The sequence below is a fragment of the Diabrotica virgifera genome, chromosome 8 (assembly GCF_917563875.1).
Source record: "Diabrotica virgifera virgifera chromosome 8, PGI_DIABVI_V3a".
Classification (NCBI taxonomy): Eukaryota; Metazoa; Arthropoda; class Insecta; order Coleoptera; family Chrysomelidae; genus Diabrotica; species Diabrotica virgifera.
Window position 1 is genome coordinate 129,123,958 of NC_065450.1, and position 13,857 is coordinate 129,137,814.

Here is a 13,857-nt window from a genome sequence, read left to right on the forward strand (position 1 = left end):
TACAATGATGCCAGTAGTTTCGGCAAAATCGTAAAAAATGTATAAAATTTTGTTCTCTTCAACGCCCTGTATCTTGAAAATGAATGGCATTACAAAATTTTTTTATTTAACAAACCCCAATTGTTTTTCAGTTTTTTATCTATCCTAGTGACGGTGTTACCTTTTTTAAACACCATGTATAAAATAAACGAAAAAAAAACAAAAAAATGCGTTAATTTTAATTTTTAAAAGTACGTTTCACCAATTTTAAAAATCTGAAAAAATTCAGGTTGTAACATTATGCAAAAATACACGTTATAATTTTTTTTCGTGAAAACGATGGCTTAGTTATTTTTTTATACTCAGTTAAAATTTTAAAATAGCCATAAAATTTAAATTTCCCGCCAAAAATTAAAAAAAAATTTCGGACAGAACTTATAACTTTTTTATTTACAAGTTTTTCGCTAGCTCTTGATGCGGCTGAGATAAAAAAATAAAAACATAAAAAGCCTAATTAGGCTCCAGGTGGGTCACGTGACCACCTGGGGGGCTAAAAATTTCAGAAAGTGAGTTTCTCTATATGTGCTAAACGGTGACCTATATGGAATTTGAATCGAGTTAAGGACATTTTCTTCATCTTACCCGGCTAGGCCCTTTCGGCCCTGTTGTATTTTCTGCTGAATGCCCCGTTTCGATGTTCCTTCCTCCGCTATCACTGTCCCTAGGTATTTAAATTCTTCGCATTTTTTATATCTCTAGTCGAGAGTTGTGGATCGCTTTCTTCGTCCTATATTCGGTTATGCTGTTCTATGTATTAAAGGATTCCGTTTTGTTAACCCGGGAGCAGTCGCGCTCACTTCTGTCACGTAAGTAGTCGCGCGTAGAGAAAAAATCTCACAATACAAATTTAAATACGAATTTAAAACAAATTGCTACTTTATCATATTTTTATTTATTTGTTATGTTAAAACAATTATATTTCTAACAATTTTAAAGCTAATTGGTTTTCACCAAGCCATAAATTCCACAAAAAAAATAATTTTTTTTTAATTAAAAAAAATTCCACGCATTGCTATGATCTTCCTTGAGGAACGTACGAGTAGAAAGCAATGTTGCAAAATTTTTCATCAAGTTATCACCAAAAAGGATAAAATGAGAGATTTTTCTCACGGCGCGACTGCTCCCGGGTATTGATGGGGAGTACCCAATTTTCGTATTCTTCGGTTAACTTTGAAATGATATGATCCATGTGTTCTTCATCGTTTGCCATAATCACTGGATCGTGTGCGAAGAAAACATTTGTTATTTCCTTTTTCCACATTACATCCCCATCACTGTGTATTTTCTCCTCCAGTTGTTTAATGCTTCCTAAATATAGATTTTGAATAGAGTTGGAGATAAATAAAAACATCCTTACCTCATACCTTTTTTGGCAGGAAATGCGTCTGAAATTTTATTCTCCATTTTAAGGGCACTTTTTGCATTTATGTACGTGTATCAATCTATTTGAGCGTACTGTATCATAGGCCTTCTCTCAGTCAACGAACACTAAATGAGTCGGTAGATTTCTGGATGTTTCTTTCTCTATGTATAATGTGTTGAAAACATTTTATCAACACAAAATTTACCCGCACGTAATCCACTCTGATCTTCTATTTCCTCGTATTGGTTTTGGATTCGTTCCTTTATCAATCGATCTTACAAGTTCCCAATAAATTAATAAGGAAATCCACAAGGAAAAGAAAATGTTTTTCCTGTAGTTGGATGTATATCATATATTAAGGAAAAGAAAATGTTTTTCCTGTAGTTTGATGTATATCATATATATACATCCATGATGTATATAATCACAAAAATTGGAAAAAATCCTTTGTAAAAGGTATAAAATTTTATTAAAATCCCTTTAAAGGGCGACATCACAACAAAACGTTTTCGATTTTATAAAAAAATCATCATCAGTGTTAGATCTAAAAATAAGTATAACCGATTTAATGAATGTAAAGTTGATATTTAAATTTTGACTAAGGTTAGAGCAAGTTGGTTATGCATATAAACTGCATGCTAGCTGAGACACCAAAGAAAAATATTCGGGTAAAAACCCTTTAAATATAACATGGGTGCATTAAAGGTGCATACTTAAATAATATGCCTTATGATGGATACATGGCAACAAGGGGAATGCCCTTAGGTAACGTATTGAATTTCCCAACACGTGGGATGCAAATTGAGTAGTTTACATTCAAATGACTTAATGGCAACTAAATGCAAAATGAGTGATGTTTTTGAAAGGTGTCAAACCTGCATACATTCTGGCTAATTCTCTATTTGCATTATAAAAATCATGTTATACTCTACCTACATCTTACATAATCAAGGTACTTAAATGTAATTATAGCCACAACTTTGTTGATGTTTGTTATTACTGTTGAAAAAAAATTTAAAAATCTTTTATTACAATTAGTTGGCTGTAGTAATACAGGGTAACTTCTACGTCACGTTGTCGGTTTGATTTTTGACACCTTTCAGAAACATCACTCATTTTGCATTTAGTTTTCATTAAGTCATTGGAATGTAAACAACTCAATTTTAATCCCACGTGTTGGGAAATTCAATACATTACCTAAGGGCATTATCCTTGTTGCCATGTATCCATCATAAGGCATTTTATTTAAGTATGCACCTTTATTGCATCCATGTTATATTTAAAGGGTTTTTACCCGAATATTTTTCTTTGGTGGCTCAGCTAGCCTCCGGTCTGTAAGTATAACCAACTTGCTCTAACCTTAGTCAAAATTTAAATATCAACTTTACATTCATTAAACCGGTTATACTTATTTTTAGGTCTAACACTGATGATGATTTTTTTTACAAAATCGAAAAGGTTTTGTTGTGATGTAGCCCTTAAAGGGATTTTAATAAAATTTTATACCTTTTACAAAGGATTTTTTCCAATTTTTTTTAAATTAATAAGGCTTATGCTCTTTAATTAGGGCAGAGGTATTTTATATTATATACATATACAGGGTGTTTCATTAATAATTGTTCATATAGTAACTGGAGAAATCTTAGCTCAAAATAGGAAGATTTAACCTAAAACACTTAAATAAAATGTGGTTCCTTGCTGAGTTACAGGGTGTTTTATCTAAAAATTTAAAAATTATTTTTGCTCAGCATTTTTAAACTATTCGACATATCCTTTTCATACTTGGCAGAAAGTGCGATTACTATACACCCTACTAAATTATGATACACAAACGTTTCTAGCTACTACCAGAGGCGTACGACAGGGGATATTGAATGTTTGACCCTTCTCAAATTCTACGCCACTGGAGGAATTACTATTTTAGTGCCATTTTTAGACTCACCAATACTTTCTACGTAAATAATATACTCTTAATTAGTAACGATAAAGTCATTAGTTTTCGAGATATTTGAAGTTAAATATGAAACGGCACAGTTATTTTAATTAATTTATGATGTATAAGAGCTGTGAGACATTTTTGAGTAGGTATTTTAGGCAACCTGAAAATTTTTCAGGTGACTTTTACATGATATCCTCATACAAAAATGCCGGTCTGGCTGGAGGGTAGCGGTTATTTTCCCCAAAAATCCCCCTCAAAGTTAAAAAAAGGGTAAAAATTGTTATTACAAAAAATATCATTGACGTGACTTTAAAGTAAATTTGAATATTCAAATATAAAAAAATAAACAGACCAGGCGATTTGAGGGCGATTTTAACTCTGCAAGATACTTGCATGGGCGTCCCAGCATTATTTTCAAGGGATGCATCTGAACTTCAGAAGAGTTCATCTGAATCTATACATACTATTAACGTATAAAATATACAACTATACATGCATAGCTATGTACATTCCTTCCGGGCAGGGAGGTGCAATTGTTATTTTAACAGGGTAATTTTTAATATTAAAAATAAATATTCTTAAAGACAGGTTTTTTTGGTGAAATTTTCCAACTGCCACGTGATCAAACAAATTACGCGTGCATTATAAATGAAGAGCGCTATAGGTAAGCACCAGTGTGAGAAAGAGCGTATACCGATAGCTGTTTGCGTCCTCTGTTGTAACTGAGCGAGTCCGTTCGCTCGAGAAAAATCACGTAACCTGGCGATACCCATGTTGTTGTAAGTAACTTTTTTTAATTAAAGGAAAATAATACGGACTATACAATAGATTTTGCAAATATTATAAGAAAAGACAAATTTATTATTATAAATATATAGGTAGAAAAGTATAAAACTATAAACTAAATTAATTCTGTGTCCGAATCTTGTACTTCTTCTTCAAACTCCTCATCTGAGCTTAAATATTCATTCTCTTTTTCTTCGTCAGACTCCCCTCGAGACTCAGATTCCTCTTCTACCTGATCTATAAATAGTTGTAATATGTATTTAGAGTTAAATAAAAATTAATTAGTGATTAATTAATTGAGTTGCTACGTATTCTTACTTATAATATAACCATTACTTAATCTATCTATACACCGTTCTTAGGCGTCAACGCCCTTCGGTAGGGATCTATGGAGGAGTATCACCAAGCCGGAAGCCCTTATCCCTTCCCGTACCGCTCCTCCATAGGCCGATCAGACGCCAGTTTATTCCAGACCAAGCCGTAGACTCTATTGAGTTTTATACTACGGCGTTGGCCTTTTATAAATTTCATGACCTAGCTGAGGCTCGAACCAGCGACCGCAAATCGCAAATCCACTAAACTTGTCGATCGACTGAGCCCCAGCTAACTGGACCGTCAAGACCGACACCATTACTTAATACTTTTCCTTATATAACCAATCACATCAGGTTTTTTATTTCTTAGTATATGACCAAAGTAGCTCGTTTTTTTCCTTCATACTGTTGAGTATTTCTTTTTCCTTTTTCATCTTTCTTAATGTTTCCGTGTTTGCTACATGTTGTGTCCATGATATTTTTTACATTATTCGATAACACCACATCTCAACAATGGCAAGTCTTTCTTCAGATGCGCCCGTGATTGTGCAGGCTTCGACTGACGAGTCTGAGGAAGAAGAAGAGAATGAATATTTAAGCTCAGATGAGGAGTTTGAAGAAGAAGTACAAGATTCGGACACCGAATTTATTTAGCTTATAGTTTTAAACTTTTTTACCTATATATTTATAATAATAAATTTGTCTTTTTCTATCATATTTGCAAAATCTATTGTATAGTACGTATTATTTTCTTTTGATTAAGAAAAAGTTACTTAAAAAACTGTAATATATAATAATTACTCTAACGTTTCGAGGCACAACAACATGGGTATCGCCAGGTCACGTGATTTTTCTCGAGCAAACGGACTCGCTCCGCTAGAACAGAGGACGCAAACAGCTATCGGTATACGCCCTTTCTCACAGTTTTTCATTTATATGCACGCGTAATTTGTTTGATGACATGGCAGTTGGAAAATTTCACCAAAAAAACCTGTCTTTTTAGAATATTTATTTTTAATATTAAAAAATACCCTGTCAAAATAACAATTGCACCTCCCTCTCCGGAAGAAATATACATAGCTATGTATGTATAGTTGTATATTTTATACTCGTTAATAGTATGTACAGATTCAGATGAAATCTTCTGAAGTTCAGATGCATCCCCTGAAAATAATCCTGTGACGCCCATGCAAGTATCTTGCAGAGTTAAAATCGCCCCCAAATCGCTTGGCTTGTTTATTTTCTTTATATTTGAATATTTAAATTTAGTTTAAAGTCACGTCACTGATATTTTTTGTAATAACAATTTTTACCCTTTTTTTTAACTTTGGGGGGGGATTTTTGGGGAAAATAACCGCTACCCTCCAGCCAGACCGGCATTTTTGTATTAGGCTATCATGGAAGAGTCCCCTGAAAAATTTTCAGGTTGCCTAAAATACCTACTCAAAAATGTCTCACAGCTCTTGGACCATATGATTGATATTTAAAAATTATTTCTAGCCAGTACTTTAAAACTATTTGGCCTATTCTTATCATACTTGGCAGAAAGTGTAGGCACTGTACACCCTACTAAATTAAGATAAATAAACGTTTCTAGCTACTACCAGAGGCGTACGACACGGGATAGTGGCTGGTTGACCCTTCCCAAATTCTCCGTCACTGACGAAATTGCTATTTTAGTGTAATTTTTGATTTTCCAATACTTTTTACGTAAATAATATACTCTTCATTCTTAACGATAAAATGATTAGTTTTCGAGATATTTGAAATTAAAAATGAAGGGATACATTACATTAATCAAAATAACTGTGTCGTTTCATTTTTAACTTCTAAGATCTCGAAAACTAATGACTTTATCGTTACGAATGAAGAGGATATTATTTTCATGTAAAATATTGGAGATTCCAAAAATTAAACTAAAATAGCAATTCCGCCAGTGGCGTAGAATTTGGAAAGGGTCAACCATTCACTTTCCCCCGTCGTACGCCTCTGAAAACAGCCAGGAACGTTTTTTTAACATAATTTAGTAGTTTGTACAGTACCTATACTTCCTACCAAGTATGAAAAGGATACGTCGAATAGTTTTAAAATGCTGAGCAAAAATAGTTTTTAAATTTTTAGATAAAACACCCTGTAACTCAATAAGGAACCACATTTTATTTACGTGTTTTAGGTTAAACCTTCGTATTTTGTACTAAGGTTTCTCCAGTTACTATATGGACAATTATTAATGAAACACCCTGTATTTTTCCTAATTTAGATAAATTATGCTGTCATTATACTGCTTTTACCATTAAAAGATTCATGTTAACCCAACGAACCAGTATTAATCTTATTTGTGTATGACGAAAAGAAATTAGTAATTATGTACTATTGGTAGACTCTCAATTAACCCTTAGAGCACCAAGCGGGGTCCCAAAGAGACCCCAGCAAGTGATTTTTCTAAATAACTTTTTACACAATTTCTTTTGAGGATGTCTTTTGTAATATGTGTCATTTTAACCTTTTTAAATATCAATTATATACCACTTTTTAAAAATATTTGTTTTATATTTATTTATTCAATAAAACATGCACTAAGGTCTCTTTGGGACCCCGCTTGGCGTTTAACGTTAGACATAAATTTAGCGCTCTATCAACATCAAATCTTTTGTCTTTTCTCTTTTTCAACTTCTGCTTTAGAATTTGCAGTAAATAGTCCCATCTGGTTAATTGACACTTTGTCCCTGATATTTATGGCACGGGTCAGGTTAAGTATAGTCGAAACAGAAATCCGTCAGAATGCACAACAAAGTGCAGATATTAATGTTTGGTATATGAAATTTGATATGTTTAAGAAATTTCAGATGCCATTTAAAGATAAGATATTTTAACATCCCATTAATCATTGTAAATTAGTCTATGGATATTAGTACAATTAAAATAATTAGACAATAAAGATTACGCAAGAGAAAACAAATAAACGTTTTTTCTACTTTTAGGGATAAAAAAGCAAGTTCATTTGTTTGTAGTCAACACAAAGAGAAGATAACAGTTGTAAAATGTATGGTCCATAAATAAAATACATAATAACAAAACTTTAAAACAAACATGGTTATTTTTAGTGAAATTTTCAGTTTTTCATGTAAACTATTTTTTATTTCTAAGAAAATAAAAACTTTTAACATTGAATTTTGCACATGTTATTTAGGGCCTAAAATAACAAAAAAAATATGAAAACAAAAAAATGTCAATAAACAAACGGGGGTCCTTTTGGGACCCCGCTTGGTAAACAACGTCGCAAAAAAGCTTTGTGCTCTGAGGGTTAAGGTAAACGCGAGACACTATTTTATATTAGCTCATACCTTCTTCTTTCAAAGCAATCAATAAATACTACTTAATAATTTATGAATTCGTTTGGTTATTAACCCTTTATAATATGCTCCTAGCCGTTAGCAACACGTCTTTAGTTTTCTTTTTAAGTTTAAGTCGTTAAGTGCTAAAGATTTCCCCTCGTTTCTATAAATATTTTACGATGCTCCAATAGCTAGTGCAGTATGACCGACAGCTTGTTTGTAGTATAAACCGAGAACATGATTACAGGTTAATTTAAAGAAAAATCGATTATTTTATCACTTTTCGTCATATTTAATAAGACTAGCAATATATTATTATGTGAACTTAAGCGAATTGGGGAATTGGCTAACGATATGAACAAATATTTTCTTATGTAAACAGAGTTAATAATATTAACTCTGTTAAGACAATATTTGTAGAGAGGTTGATAACAATTACGTAATTAAACAGAGTTAATTGTAATTAATATTCATTAAATCACAGAAAATATGTGGAGAACCTATGTGTGAGGCAATTATTATAAAAAACAAATAATAAATTTGTAATTAACGAAATTTTACCTAAAAACTTAATATTTAATGTTCATGTTTATTTTGTATTGTTTTGTTTTATTAATTAATAAAGTTAGTGTAATATTATTAATTACTTAATTACCATAATATTTATGTACAAACCATCAGTCTTTTGAAGGAAGATTCTGTTTTCTGGCAGATGTCATTCGAGATTTCTGACATTAGAACCACACAGCGTTGTATAAACATTAGAATAGTATACAGGACTATTCATTAAGAATGTCTTATCTCTGAGGTCAGAGAGTCTAGACCTCAAAATATTATGATTTAACCCAAATCACTTAAATAAAATGTGGCTCATTACTGAGTTGCAGGGTGTTTTATTTAAAAATTTAGTAACTATTTTTACCCAGTACCACCCCCTAGAGGTGGGGTGGTGGGTAACTTTAAAATCTTAAATAGGAAAAATATCAGAAAAATACGATTTATTAGCGCCATCTATCAACAATTCTAAAAAATGTTTCGTTTAAATGTTACTTATTCTTTCATAAGAAATCCAAAACATCAATGAAAAACGCGGGTTCCTATTTAAGACTTTAGAGCTACCCCCCACTCCACCTCGAGGTTGTGGAGTGGGGGTCGTGTTTCGTATCATTCGATAGGTATTTGAAAAATAAAAAACACGTGTTTTTTGGATTTTTATTTGGAAGTGGATTTCTCGAGATATCTATAATTTACCTATGGTATCACCATAAATCGTTTTTGCACTTTGCGAAAGTTGCACTTTTCCGCACGGCGGCGTGCGGGAAAGTAAATTTTATAAAAAAATATCCCCTTCAGTATGAAATTTTGTTATCTTTTTGTGCATAGGAACATGTTTATTTTCCTGTTGTTCTATTATTTTTCTTTTCTGTGATAGATGCATCGTCTAAATCGTAACCATAAGAACAAAATCAATTTGGAAGAATTGTCTGATGAACAATTATTCGACTTTATTGATTCCGTTGAAATCGACGCTAGCATTTATAGTAGTGACGATAGTATTGCGGATCCCGACTATGTTGATGATAATATTGAGCCTGAAAAGCCTTACAGCCTATCCGAGGTATCAGAGGCTAAATCACAAGTTATTGACGAATGAATTCAGGAAATGCATTAGAACCACTCCAAATCAACAAATAGCAAAAGTACCTCGGTATGACAGGAAGCAAAGGAAACACATCGAAGTTGATTGTCCACAAATCATACGTGAATATAATGCTTACATGGGTGGAGTCGATTTGATGGATGGCCTTATGGGTCGATATCACATTGGAGCTAAAAGCAGAAATATTATGATTCGGATATTCTATCATTTTGTCGATATGGCCGCCACAAACGCATTCATACTATATAAACGCATACGTGCCGAAAAGGCAAATAATTCCAGTGACTGTGACGAAGAGGAGAGGCCTCTATCTCTTCCACAATTCCGTGAAGAGATAGCATCTGGACTTGTTTCTTTCAAGGAAAAACGAAATGTAGGTCGACCATCATCAGCTCGAAATGGTGAACCTGGTTCTTCTAGTAAAACTAGTTGGTAAAACACAGTCGGTAAAAATTGTTTTTGGGATTATCACCATCCAAAATAACATGTTATATACTCATTTTTCTTAATAAATCTTGTTTTATAATAAACATCTACCAAATTTATTTTTTACTCATAACCCGACAAGACCGTCTGTAGACGGTCTTCACTATTTCTCACCTAGCACTTATTCTAGACAAGATTTTTAGAAGAAAATTTAAAAATAAGTTATTTTTGCCTATATTTACTTGAAAAAAAACATCAACTTCAACAGATACTTTTTACGATTTGGCCTGTTAGAGGGTTAAGTATCTTCTTGTAAGCGCATTTAGAATTCTCAACTCTAAAGTAGATCTTATTGTAGTTCATTTTACACAAACCCATATCGTTCATTTGGAAGAAGAGGGTTATAACTTAGAATTTTCACTTTTTAAGTAGAAAGGTTTTAAGATTCATATTAGTTTATTTCATTTATTTTGTACAGTGTTTATTGATATTATAGGATTTAATGATTGAGTATGATAGATTTCTGATCTTTTTATCGCTCTGACGAGAATTTTATTTTTTAAGATATCAGGTTTAGAAAAAAAAACCTTAGATATAACCTTCTTGAATAAAGAATTATTATCTTTTTAATATACTATGTTTGCTTATAGAGTTACATTTTAAGAATTATATTAATAAAGTATTATTAAAAATGCCATTATATCAATTATGATTTAATAAAACTTATTAATAAAACATTTAAAAAAACTAATCAAATAGTTCGTACAACACAAAATAAAACATAAAGCAATAATAGTACCTAATAATGTAATAATTGTTTTTCTTTTCAAATTTTTGTGAAAACTTAAATTAGTACTCAGGAAAACAATGCGTTTCTTTATTCAAGACAACAATAATTCGTTTTTAAATTAAATTAATCCTTAAATAATACTACAGTTTAATTTATAATAATTTACCCAATGCAAAAAGAGATAATTCACATACCTATAACAAAATAACTATGAAGAATAAGGTTACACTTCACAAAACCACTTTTTACGCACATTATATTGCTTCTTTTTTATAATAAATTATTCAAAAAAAAGTTACAACTAAGAAAGTATCCTTCTATCAGAACAAACTGTTCACTTTTAGTGTTATAACTTTTAAGAAAAATGGTTATATCTTTACTTATAACTCTCTATATCCCAAAAATAAATCACCCATTTAATTAAATTAACTTATTTTTGTCTGTTGTATTCCAAGATATAACTGTTTTCGTTAAAGCAAATAACGTTCTGTAATAACATTTTGAGATGTAACCCTCTTCTTCCAAATGAACGATATGCTCCAGAATTTCTGAAAATACTTACAGACTACACTCAAGCAAATAAATTTGAACTTTGAATGATTCTGTTTAAGAGTTTTATTCCACTCCTGACAAATAGATGTTACATGTTACATAATCTGAATATCTTAAAAAGAAAAAACAAAAAGTTCTAGATTAGTTTGTTTTTTTTAGTTTCTGTTTTAAATTATTTCTTGCTATAAAGTATCTATTAGAATTGTGACAGAACCTCATGATGTTTCTGGGCACTGTTTACGGAAAAAGGTTCCGTTTTAAAACAGCTTACTAAAGGTCACCAAAAACTATGGCTTCATCTAAGGACGAGGCCCCATTAGTCCGTTGCGCTGCGTTGCGACATCGCAATGGAACAACGCATTGTATGCCACACCTGCCTTGCGATGACACTGCCATCGAAGAACACCCTTTTCCGTCGATCCGTTGAAACAACGCAACTGATCGACGCGACGCAGCGCAACGCACTGGTAAGGCTTCCTTCCGTTGCGACGTCGCAGCGCAAGGCAATAATGGGGCCTCGCTCTAAGAGATAACACATATTTACGTGCTTCCTTCTGTATAAAAAATATAATCAAACGCACTGCACTTTTTTTTCGTTTTAATACTGTTATTAGCTATTTAAATTTTCATAAAATCCTTTATAAAAGGTATATTTGTTAAAATCCCTATACAGGGCTACATCAAAGACAGAACTAGTTTTCGATCGGTTGACCGATCATCATCAGTGCAATCTTAGAATCTACATGCAAGCCACCAAAGTAAAATAACAGGGTAAAAACCCTTTACAATTGATCCGTCATCGGAACATATGACAAAGATGTGAATTATAACATGGATGATTAAGATATCCAATGTTTTTCGCCCGAGGTACCAATGAGCTCTATCTGACAAGTTCACATCATGACTGTATGGAAGCAAGTGTACCTTTTATAAAGGATTTTATGTTTTTGTAATGGTATACAGCCAACTACAGGAAATTTTTCCTCGTGGATTTAAATTTTCAGTTTATCGTTGTGGAATTTAATTAATGCGTCGATCATTTAATGTAGTTAGTACATAATTACAAACCAACAAAGACTAGTATTTGAACAAATCATCAATTCGACTAAATTGAACTCATTATTTCCTCAGTTTCCATAATTAATTCACGTTTATATTAACTTGCGGTTTTAATTCATGACTATTTCGGCAAATTTGATTAGGATAAGTTTCCCTCAGCACATGTGTTTTATAGACTTGTGTGTTATTATTTATAAACAACTCTTGGTCATTAGAAACGAGTTCTTCTTCTTCTTCTACGTTCTCATTAGGCAATTTTGCCTGTTTCTGTTTTCTTGTATGTTGCTTACATGTTAAGGTATGTATAGATATGCGCGACGCGCACTTCGCTCCGTGCGTTCTTGGCGCCGACAGAAGTTGGATCGTGTGCGCACCGTTTGTGTGTCACTTGAAAACACGTACTAACGCGTACTAATCTAATGAACCAGCCACGAACGCATACCGCACACACGGCGCGAAGTGTTCGGCGCGCATATCTATACGTACCTTTATATTGTCACTCCATTGTCAGGCCACACTTCTTTTAACCGACGACGATTTGCTTGCTTTCTTGACTATACATATGCTGTCTTCTGCTTATTTGATGGTTCCATTATCTTTTCCTATTTAGTATCCAGTCGCCTATTCTTTCCACCTTGCATGCTGTTCTGATTTCGTTACTCCTTTTTCGATACCGTGATTATTCTTAGCATTTGCATTTCCGTTGTATTTTGACCATCAGATCTTATTTCAGTCATATACGTGACTATTTGTCTTACAGCGTTTTTTGTAAATTCATGTCTTAGTTTCCATCCTAATGTGTTTGTTACTCTATATTGCACTGTTTAGGTATCCTACTGCTCTATTGGCTTTCTGCATTTGTTTTCTTACCTTTTTGTTTTGTCTCCCTTATCTTATAACCTTTACCTGATTTACCTAATTTACTAATTATTTCATCCATTTTGAGATTAAAGCATAGAGGGCTTAAGGAGTATCTTGTAAGGAGTATCATGTGCCTGGGTTTATTTCCTCTATTAGTTGTTTATCTATTCTGGCCTGTATTTTGTTTTGTTGTTCTTGTATAAAATCGAGTTTTAAAGATATCTAATAGAATTTGTCTATTAAATAAAAGGTGAAGAACGTCCTTTAGCCTAACTCTGCCAATGGCTTTTTCTAAGTCAATCAAGCAAAGGAACGTTGGTCAATTGCATTGTAATACATTTTCCGTAATTCTTCTTACAACAAAGACTGTCTGTACATAATCTGCCGCTTCAAAGGCCTTGTTGTTGATCGTCAAGTGATACTCTCTTGTAAATTAATTTGGTTAAAAGTTTTGTCGTTAGTTTCAGCGTGGTGCCGGATTTCTCTATAATTTTCCGGTTCTTTTTTATCACCTTTTTCAAACATCAGTATTAGCTTATTTTACTTTTTCTATTGTAATATTTTATTTTTTTTTATATTTGCTTATCCATCCATGCCAGCAACTTTTCTGTTCTTTAATTTTCTTTATGCTTCCTCCACTTCCACTGTGCTTATTCGTATTTGTTCATTAGTTGTAATTTCTAGTGTTTCTGGTTCTGCTGGTGTCGGTTGGTCTTCTGAGTACCGTCTTTTC